Here is an 11,471-nt window from a genome sequence, read left to right on the forward strand (position 1 = left end):
TTTTGCTGGAAGTTATGAAATGTTATTGGTATAGTGGAGTCCCTGGGATACTTTAGGATGGGAGGAAATACAAAAGAAATACAATCTTAAAAATTGGTGGCAGGCCTAGAATTTGGGCAAGAAGCCTATTTTTATTCTCTAACTACTCTAACTAGTTCCTTTTCTAAATTTGCCCAGTTTCATAAAATTTACCATTGCTTCTTTTAGAGTAGGGTGAAATTGAAAATGGATGGGGAACATAATAAAATCAGCACTGACAAACAAAAGTTTAATATAAAGTCCAAAAGGTGCTATGAATGACATTGCAATGGTTATTTTTTCATTATGCTATGTCTTTGTAGCTCTAATTAGTTTAGACATAATTGACTAGAGCTCTCTGCTGCCAAGGCAACTCTCCCGCCCAGGGTAACTCATGCATCAGCTTTTGATCTCCGTGTTTATAATGGTAAATTTCTCATGCCAGTAGAATGAAAGTAGTAAAGAGAACTGAAAAGAAAGGGGATCACTCAGTCTCAAATGTATTTATATCTTTATTATAGCTAAATCATTTATTTTTACCTACTCTTTTCATTTAAAAAATGAAAATTGTCAATTTATGACACTCTTTAATTACAATCGTAATGCTTCAGCTTTATTTCTACTTAGCTTAATTAGTGATTTCTGTAGTGAGGGGGCGTGGCCTCCCACCGAGACTGATGGGGCGGAACCGCTCTCCACCCCCCCAGACAGTGGAGCCAGACAAGCCACACCCACCTCCCCCGCCGGAAGCAGAGGGGTAGGACAGGAAGTTTAAAAGATGGGCCCTGCAGCTCAATTGGGTAGGAGCTGGAGAAGGAAGCAGACTTCTCTTGCCTGCTGCGGAGACCTGCGCCACACCAAGGACCTAGAGGAGGTGCTGGAATGCCGACTGACCAGTACCCAGAGGAGCTGATTGTGTTCTCTGGGGAGATGGAGGAATCCCAGGAGACAGGTACACTCAGAAGGGATAGTAGCAAGTAGCCCAAGGACACCTGACAATAGTTCAGGGTTCGGATCATCGTGTTTCAGTGTGATCCTTGCAGACTCAATGGCGGAACCATCCACCAGTATTAGAGCCCTGGGCTGGAACCCAGTGGAGTAGGGTGGGTCTGGGTCCCCTACCCCTGTGGCTGACCCCACCCCTTGCATGGCTGCCTATCGACCTTTGGCCAAGAGGCCTGTGTTTGTCTGCCTGAGCCCGGAGGCCAGATGATAGACTGCTTGTTGCTCTGTCCTGCCCAGAGGGCCAGAGCCCTGAGACTGCTAATTCCCTATTGAGCATTGCATTTATAGACACACAGTAGTGAGGAGGCATTGTGACTCTCCAAGACTGACGGGCGGTGGATGGCCACAGATCCCTACAGTTTCCCTTACATACAAAAAATCCATTAAAATAATATCAATACATCTAGAAACAAAGAATGTAGGCCATATTTACAGGTTGGGGGACTATCATAAGGAAGCAGTGACTCTGGAAAGGATTCGGGGTCATGGTGGATAATCAGCTGAACATGAGCTTCCAGTATAATGCTGCAGCCAAAAGAGCTAATATATCCTTGGATGTATAAACAGGGGACTCAAGTAGGAGAAGAAAGGCTATGTTACCTCTGTATTTGGCACCGCTGCAACTGCTACTGCAATACTGTGTCGAGTTCTGGTGTCCCCAACACAAGAAAGATGTTATAATCTGGAGAGGATTCAAAGAAGAGCCAATAGAATGATTAAAGGATTGGAAGACAAGTCTTATAGTGATAGACTCAAGGAGATCAATCTGTTTAGCTTCTCAAAGAGAAGGTTAAGGAGTGACAATCGCAGTCTGTAAGTGCCTACATGAGGAAGAAAAGTTTGAGAATAGACGGTTCTTCAATCTAGCAGACAAAGTTGTAACAAGATCCAATGCCTGAAGCTGAAGCCAGACAATTTCAAACTAGAAATAAGGCACACATTTTTAACAGTGAGAGTAATTAACCATTGGAACAATTTACCAAGGATTGTGGTAGATTCTCCATCACTGGACATTTTAAAAGCAAGATTGGATGTTTTTTTTAAAAGATCTTCTGTAGTTCAAACAGGAATTACTTCAGGGAAGTTCTATGGCCTGTGTTATACAGGAGGTCTGACTATGAATATAACAGTTTGTATAACTGTAGGGTTTAGCCTAGAAACACATACATTTTGACTTTAGGAAAGTTAACCTTGAAGAAATAGGAAATATACTAAGGAATTATGTAAATTATATAAAAACCACTATAGACCAGGAGAAAACCTCTAGGAAGGACAGCATATTGTCACCAACCACATCACCACAATGTTTTAGTGTCTGCATATGGAGAGTGTATATTTATGGTTTCTTCCTTTGTTGCACAAACCAATGTCCAAGATAATCTAAATAATTTCTGCCATTAGTTAGCCCTCTAAGAAAAAAAAAGGGGATAGCTCAGTGGTTTGAACAATGGCCTGCTTAACCCAGGGTTGTGAGTTTAATCCTTGAGGAGGCCATTTAGGGATCTGGAGCAAAAATTGGGGATTAGTCCTGCTTTGAGCAAGGGGTTGGACTAGATGACCTCCTGAGGTCCCTTCCAACCCTGATATTCTAGGATTCTATTCTAGGATTCTATGAAGGAATCTATTCTACAGGGAAACAAAAAGGAATTGTGGCTATTACTATTTACACTGTAGCAGCACACAAGGGGGCAGATCCACCTCCGGTGTAAATTGTCATAACTGCACTGGAGGAGGTGAAGATTTGCTCCAGGACACTTTGCAAGACATGAGACAGGTTAAAGCACCCTTCACTTCTGCATCTGATCTTAAACTGTACCGTTACAGCTTCATGCAATGGGAATCTCTTTTAGTACTTTAGTGTACCAACATTTACCTGGGTTTTCCAGTTTGTAATAGATAGAATAGCAAAAACAACAGCCTGGGCAATCTGAAGCATATTGTGATTTTTCAAAACAATCTAGGGGGTTAATTAATCAATGGATTAAATGTAATTGAATTAGATGGAAGTTGGAGTCTAAATCCACTAGACTGTTTTGTAAATCTCAACTAGTTTGTCCTGTATTTTGTCCTTGCAATGGGGTGTTCACCCCACATTGGAAAGGAAGGGGTTAAAAGCAGCCTAGAGAGGATCCTAGGAGCAGCCAGTCAGGGCCAAGTGGTCTCACATAAAAGGGAGCTGCAGGGCAGACGAGGGCAGTTCCTGCGGGGAGCCCCAGGAGAGAGGACTGTGTTCCTAGCTGCCTGCAGGAAGATAGCACCTTGGCCAGAGCAGTTGCTGGCAAGGACTGGGGGAGCAAGAGGAAGTTGCTGGCTGAAAGCCCTGAGAAGATGGTGAAGTGCTGGGGGAGTGGCCTAGGGAATTGAAGCAGCATTGACAGAAGTTAAGGAGAGGCAGCAGGAGGCTACTATCTACAGCCATGGTCTCCAACCCTTTTTAAGCCCAAGATCTTTTTGAATTTAAGTGCAACCCAAGATCTACCCCGCCCCTTCCCTGCTCACTCCATCCCCCCGTTGCTCACTGTCCCCAATCCTCACTCACTCTCACTGGGCTGGGGCAGGGCTGCGGGCGGGCTTTGGGCTGAGCCTGGGGCAGGGACTTGGGGTGCAAGAGGGGATGAGGGGTGCAATCTCTGGGAGGGAGTTTGGGTGCAGGAGGCAGCTCTGGGATGGGGCAGTGGTTGGGGTGCAGGAGGGGGTATGGGGTGCTGGCTCCAGGAGGGGGCTCAGGTCTGGGGCAGGGGGTTGGGGTGCAGGACGGGTGTGGGTTCCCACTGGGCAGCACATCCCTTGGGCTGCTCCTAGTGGATAGCATAGCAGGGCTAAAGCAGGCTCCCTGCCTGCCCCGGCCCAGTGCTGCTCCCAGCAGCTGCCAGCATGTGCTTGCAGCCCCTGTGGGGGCATGTGGCTCCCTGTGCTGCCCCTCCCTGCAGGCACTGTCCCACAGCTCCCATTGGCCACAGTTCCCCATTACTGGCCAATGGGAGCTGCAGGGGCGGTGCCTACAGACAGGAACAGCGTGTGGAGACCACCAGCCCCTCCCCCATGCAAGGACATTCCCACTGGTTCTGGAAGTAGTGCGGGACCAGGGCAGACCGGGAGCCTGCCCTAGCCCTGCTGCACCGCTGGACTTTTAGCAGCCAGAGACTGCAATCGACTGGCAGAGGCTCTGCGATTGACCAGTTGATTGCGACTTACTGGTTGGTGACCGCTGATTTATATCCTATTAAAATGTATTTGGTGAGACAGGTGTGGGCTGACATTTTAAGCATAGGATGAAGAATCTGGAAGTCCCATATTCTATTCCAAAGTATAACAATCACAGGTTTAGGGGCACAAATTCCACCGAAAACCAATGAGACTTGTGCTCCTAAGTCACTTAAGCACTTACGAAAGTCACTCTGTACATCTGTGGTCTTGAGGAAGACATTTAATCTGTGTGTCTTTCCCACAACAGATGCTGGTTTTAGCAATACGTCAATGGCTTTCTTTTTAAAAAAGCATTACTGCAAACAATTAGTTCATTATATTTTAGACTAATTGCATCTGCATTTTAGACCAAATTTACCATCAGTATTCTTTATTTCAACAAAACCTGCTTGTTGCACTTGCGTAGTATCTACACGGTGTTCAGGTTTTCATAAGGATTTTTAGTATGCAGAGGCAGCACCCATGCTCATCAGCTACATTAACACAATGGCTCTGCTGGAGCCATTACAGCTGATCATGCCAGTGATCCATGGATTATGTACTTGCTCAGAGTCTGATGCACTTACAAACAAAGCGTTTTCCCCCCTTTGCATTTCTTGTTTCTCATGAGATATTTTTCCCTTCCCACCCACATTCTTTAACACTAATGCAAAAGCAGCCAAAACAAAAAATACTAAGCCACAACAGCTTATGATAAAGTAACATGATGGGTCTGATTAACCATATCAAGGCAAAATAATTCACAAATATTATTTGACCAATATTGTCTTCTTGTTTCCTTGATCTCCGATCTGTCTGTGTCCATCTGCTCTCTGGGCGTACACGGAGATTGTAAGCTCTTTGGACAAGGACTGTCTTTTTGTTCAGTGTTTGGACATTGCCTAGCACAATAGTGTCCTGATCCAAAACTGGGGCTCCAATAATACCTGAATATTCATTTCTATATATACTGCCTAACTTCAGTAGAATTTCTCCCAAACCAGGTGATTTTCCTAATGGTACTTCCAGAAATATATAGGCACAGTGGGTTGAGTATGGAGTTTCAGCCACTGTACTTCACATTTTGTTGGGTAGCCCTGACTGGGTTTGTCATTTCTGTGTTGTGTGTGTCCACCCTCAAGCCTTTTCCTGCAGGGCCAGAAGGGCTCATTCAACTACAGTCCCACTTACAACAACGACTCCAGGACAAAAACTGCCCGCAACCTGCTAACGGGAGCATTCATTTTGCCTCTAACCACCATAGCTATAAAAAAGCAAATGGAGGCTAGGAAAACAAATCATTAGAAACTTTTTAAATCAAAAGCCTGGAGAGAAGCAGCACTGAAGTTTGGGAGAGTCAGGTAGGGTGCTTCATGGGAACTGCTCTCTCAGTCGGCCCTCCCAATTCATCATCCACAAGCTCCAGTCCCTGTTGTTGACACAAGGGACCTGATATACTACTTGTGAGGACTTCAGGGATAGGAAATGCCATGCCAGAGCTGAACTCATCAGGATAAAAGGACTCCCCAACCTTGTTAATCTAATAGATGGGAAATTAGGTTTAGACAAAAATGAAGTAAAACATTGGGGAAAACTAAATCAGGATCTCATTAGCCAAATGAACCTCTGCAAGCTCTAGAAGGACTGATACTTTCTGCAGTGGGATGATACTTTGGGGAAAAGATCAGCTCACTGCAGAAGTCGGACAAAATACCTCAGCCACACCGCAAGTTGTTGCTCAGGAGAGCCAGTGTGATGTAAAAATATTTCTTGCCCCTCCAGATTCCTAAGCATTCTCTCTTTTCTTACTAGTTCTGCCAAAGGTTTCCTGTGTGGTCTGGGGGAAAAGCCCTTAACTTTTCTTTTGCCTCAATTCTTCATCTGGGAAACTGGGATAATAATCCTTCCTTTGTCCCACCCCTTTGGCTGCCTTGTCTATTTTTATATTGTAAGTTCCTCAGGGTAGGGAGCATCTCCCTGTGGATATGCACAGTGCCAAGTACAATAGGACCCCAATCCTGGATGGGCCCTCTAGGTATAATATGCCTATATATTATAACTATAGTATAAAATCTAACTATAATAATGATACCCAGGGGATTTACAGCAGCCTTGCTATCAATCATTCAATCATGCATAGAAGGATGCCTTCTTCCCTGTCTCCTTGCCCATGACCGAGACATTTGGGGTTACATACACATGCATTTTCATGACCCACTGGTCACTTATTGGAAGGTAGCATACTTGGGTAACTACAATGGCATTCAATAGCTTCTGCCAAGGGGCACCTCCTGCTTTAGAATTGGGCAGCAGCCTTTAGCTGCTGACCTCCCCAAGGTCCAACAATATAGGTTATTTTGCTTTGTGTAAACCCCTGAAGTAGGAAGTACTTATTAAATAGAACAGTCATGCAGAGTAGTGACCAGAACAAAAGATTTAAGGGCTATTGTCAAAAAGACCTTGAAGATGTCAGCCCAGTGTATTGGAAAAGAAGCTAGCTGAAATGCATCAATGGAAGGAAGAAAATGCAGAGACTGAATACTGATAAAAAAAATGTGCTATTGTTAATCTGGTCCCATCTGCAATACTGCTCTCCTTATCCCTTCAGCTCAGGAAGGGTGCAGCATGGGCAGCCAGGAGGGTTCCAGGTTATAAGAATCTTTGGTACAGGGCAGTTAAAAAGAGTTAGGCTTGTTAACTTTGGAGGTTTTCAAGGAGATTTAATAAAATAGATTTCAAGGTGACAACTGAAGTATTTAATGTTATGCATGTATTTAATAAGGATCAACCAGATCCACACTTTGAGAAGCTCAACATTAATGGTCAATCTAACTACAGGAAATCCAGAAACCAAACCAGATCCACACGGTGGAGACACTCAAGAGCCAGTGGTCACAATCTAAAAACAGGAAATCCATAAAGACAATTTGGGCCAGGATCATCTGCTGCAGACCTATGGCCAAGAACATCCTTTCCCTGTGTAGGGCCATACACAGGCCCCTCTGGAGCCCTTTTATGCCATGGTGGTGAAGAAAAGGAGCTCTAAAGGAACAGTCAAGGCCTGCTGTGGAATTCCCTCAATGCAGGAGCACCACAGAGCCACAGGCAGTGCATAGGCAGCCATAGTTAGAGTTTGGACTGCTCTAACTTACTCTGGAGGTCTAAACATTCCCCCACCTTTGGAGCAGCACAGGATCTGGGAGTTGTGAAGGTAGGAGATTGGGACTGACTTCCATGCTGCACCTCTCAGGAATCTGGCCCTTACTATCTCCATTACTGTACAGGAGCCAAGTATTAGGTTTCAGAGTAAGACTAATTTAAGGATTGTGCTTGCCTGGCCTTTGCACAGTGCAGAACTGAAACTTCAACTTGCTTACATTTTGAGCGAGTACAGATTTCAAATAAACACTACTCAACCATTTTGTCCAACATAAGGATTTATCCCATTTCTCTCTCCCACTCCCCCTTTTGTAAATAGCAGCTTCTAGATCAGTGGTAACTATACAAAAAGGAGATTCTCTGAGGAACTTGTGAAAGTTTTTATTTTTCTGCTACATAGATTCACTCTTCTTGTGACTAAGCAAACACGTTCTGATTCGGCAAACTTCTAGGTTAAATGTTAAAAAAGGATAGATTTTGCCAGAAGGCTCTTTTAAATATCCTCAACTCAGGAGAGTTTTGCAGTCATTTCTCCTTTTCCTCAAATCCTTCGTTCACTGCTGATTGCACTGTTCCTTTCCTCTCTGGTCATTTACACACTACTTTTATACTGATCACCAAGCTACCCTCAATGACCTAATTAAGAATCATCTAGTTATATATTGAGAAATCTTTTCCATCTAAACATCAATTTTTCCATTATCAGTCCTTAAAACAGTAGATTGCCACTTCTAATGCACTACTGAATTTTAAGTGCAAGTTTTGGGAAAGTGCTTTTAAAAGGTTTAATGTCCATTACTCTGGGACATATATGTAATTCCCACAGTAATGGTAGTTGGGTGCTTACATGTAAAGAATAGACCACTTTAAGTTCAAATACTATATGTATCTTGCATAGAAAATTTGCCATATGGAAAAACTATTAACAGTGCATTTCCTTCAGAAATTCTATCAGAAGATATTCATGTAATCTTTTAGGGTTCATTGTTTTTTCAGGTTTTCCTTTGCATTGCACAGATATGTCTCAGAGCTTAACTCTTTCTTGCTAAACTACCCTTGCAGGCATAAAGTATGCTGGAGAAGTCTATGAAATAATCTTTTGCTATTTTCATATAGAATCAGGCACAGTGACAAATAAGGAGCTTAATGTTGTCTCTTCACAGTGACCACACGAAGAGCAGTGTCCGTTTACACAGTGGACTTTCTGTCGCTGATTTGCAGTTCAAGCCATTTACTTACAAAGAAAAAGATATTGAAAAAATCCTGGCCTTTTACAGCCCAAATGGACAGCATGAAGTCTGTCCTCAGTTAGAGCAAAATATGCATATTAAAGTCTTGCTTTGTGGACCTAATGAGAGCAAAAGAGGTGGGCCTCAGACTGCCAGTCGTTCTCCTTTATACACCCTTGGAGTTTTGCCATTGACTACAATAGAGGCAGGATTTCACCCCAGCCTCTCTTCTGTTTATAGGGTCTCCGGTTAATAAGGCTTCCTCCTGCTGGAAACAGCTGCTATCCACACATCCCAGCAAGCAGAATACAGGGACAGTTGACTGCATGCAGGACAGGTTTTAACATGGGATTTCTCCATCCGAGAACACATGAGATCAACATTCTCCCTAGGGTTAGCAGGTGTTTGTTTTTTGACAGGAATGCCCAGTTGAAGAGAGACCCTAGCAGCTCCAAAAGTCTGGTTGGTGGCACAGTAGGGTTAAGGCAGGATCCCTACCTGCCATGGCTCCACATGGCTCCCAGAAGCAGTGTATGTGCCCCCTCCAGCTCCTATGCTTAGGGGCAGACAGAGGGCTCAGTGCACTGCCCCTGTCCCAAGTGCCAGCTCTGCAGCTCCCATTGGCCAGGAACCACAGCCAATGGGAGCTGCAGGGGTGGCACCTGCACACAGGATGGTGACCAGAGCTGCCTGGCTACACCTCCATGTAGGAGCTGGGGGAGGACATGCCACTGCTTCTGGGAGCTGCTTGAAGTAAGCACTTCCTGGAGCCTGCACCCCCCACACACCCCAACTCCCTACCCCAGCCCTGACCCCCTTCCTACCCTCCGAACCCTTTGGTCCCATCCCAGAGCACCCTCCTGCACCCCAAACCACTCATCCATGGGCCTACCACAGAGCCCACATCTGCAGCCAGAGCCCTCCTGCACCCCAAATCCCTCATCCTGGCCCCACCCCAGATCCCGCACCCCCAGCCAGAGCCCTCACTCCCCCTGCAATCCAACCCCTTGCCCCAGCCCCCTCCTGCACCGTAAGTCCCTCATCCCAGAGCCCACACCCCTAGTCAGAGCCCTCACCCCCTGTAGGGGACTGCGGAAGACTTTGTTACAGCCTAGCTAGGGAATTTCCGTTTTCTCGAGCCGAGTGGTTACTGTAGGACATAGATAGTTACTGAAGGACACAGAAAACCAGCTGGAACTGGCCGTTGGCCGGTCCCAGCTGCTTTGCATGGCCTTTCGCCAGGTAGCGGAAAGCCCCCTTTGGGAAGTATCTAATTCTATATTTGTGAGCCGTTTTTGTGTAGTGCTTATTAAGGCTGATAGTCTGCCCCTCCATTGGACTCTGTCCCAGGCAGAGCTCCGGTGTGCTGGGTTCCCCGCCTCCGTGACCGCAACGCTTGGAGTCCCCGTTGCGGGTGGGTCACTAACCTTCAGTAAAGCCAATAACTCACAGCTGTGTGTAAGCCTGATTTTTCTCAAGAGTCCTCCTGCCAGGCCTGTGGTGCTTCGAGCACCTTGGCCCAGAACACCTCCTCCCACACCCCAAGTTAACCCCCGAGCCAGCCCAGTGAAAATGAGCAAGTGAGTGAGGATGAGGAGAGCAAGAGACAGAGGCAGGGGGATGGAGCCTCCGAAGGGGTGGGGTGGGGCAGGGCAGGGCAAGGGTGTTTGGTTTTGTGCAAGTAGAAAAGTTGGCAACTCTAATTCTCCCCCATTTATAGCTAAGCCACCATTTGGCCAGAGAGATTGAGGCATTGGCACCCTGACAGCAGGATTGTCTGGCTATGCAGACTCCCTCCTCAGGCCCTACGTTACCAGCACTCCCACCTATCTTCGAGACACCCCCCCACACACCCTCCACTGTTCCTCAGGGCTGGAAATGGCCCACCTTGATTATCACTACAAAAGGTTTTCTCCGCCCCCCCCCGCTCTCCTGCTGGTAATAGCTCACCTTACCTGATCACTCTTGTTACAGTGTGTATGGTAACACCCATTGTTTCATGTTCTCTGTGTACATAAATCTCCCCACTGTATTTTCCACTGCATGCATCCGATGAAGTGAGCTGTAGCTCACGAAAGCTTATGCTCAAATAAATTTGTTAGTCTCTAAGGTGCCACAAGTCCTCCTTTTCTTTATACAAGCCTCGTAAGAGGGTGCGTCAGCATCCAGCAGCACCCAGGGACCAGCAGCCAGAGATCAAAGCAGAAGCATGACACTGAGCTGCAAATACATCGGCTCAAGTTGTGGCCATCTTAGTCCCCTGGCTCTTCACTTTGTATCCCCATTCCATACCCTTGATTTTCCACATCATTATGGCGAACTCTCCGGGGAGATACTCCAGCAGGAATTCCCATGCAATACCTGCTAACCAGCACTAGTCAATGATCTTTATTAGGCACTGGATTGAGGATATGTGCTCCTTTAGGGCAACCGGGAAACCTGCCAGCTCCCACTCACTACTAAGCCAGAAAGTTGAAAGTCCAGGAATTGAATGAATTCCTGTTGTGCATTCGAAGCCAAGTAGGTTCTCAGATTTGTAGAACAAGGTACTGAGCAGTCTTTACATCGCAGAGGAGTTTAGAAGTCCAAAGCCCTCTACAGTCAATGGAAGGATGCCCAGTGAATTCTGCAGGCTTTGGATCAGACTAAGTGAATTTTGTTTGCTAACTTTTTTTCTTATTGTCTTTGAGAATCTCCACCTCTACCATACAGGAGACATGAATGGGCTGAATTCATCCCTGGCACAGCTTCACTGAAGTCAATAATGGTTTGAGGCATGACTTTGAACCAAAATCTATGAAAATCTCAGTGCTTTAACTGGGCAAATGCTACTAAAAATAGTTGCTTTCTTAAAACTCTAGTCAGTAAAATAAA

The sequence above is a fragment of the Dermochelys coriacea genome, chromosome 7 (assembly GCF_009764565.3).
Source record: "Dermochelys coriacea isolate rDerCor1 chromosome 7, rDerCor1.pri.v4, whole genome shotgun sequence".
NCBI lineage: Eukaryota > Metazoa > Chordata > Testudines > Dermochelyidae > Dermochelys > Dermochelys coriacea.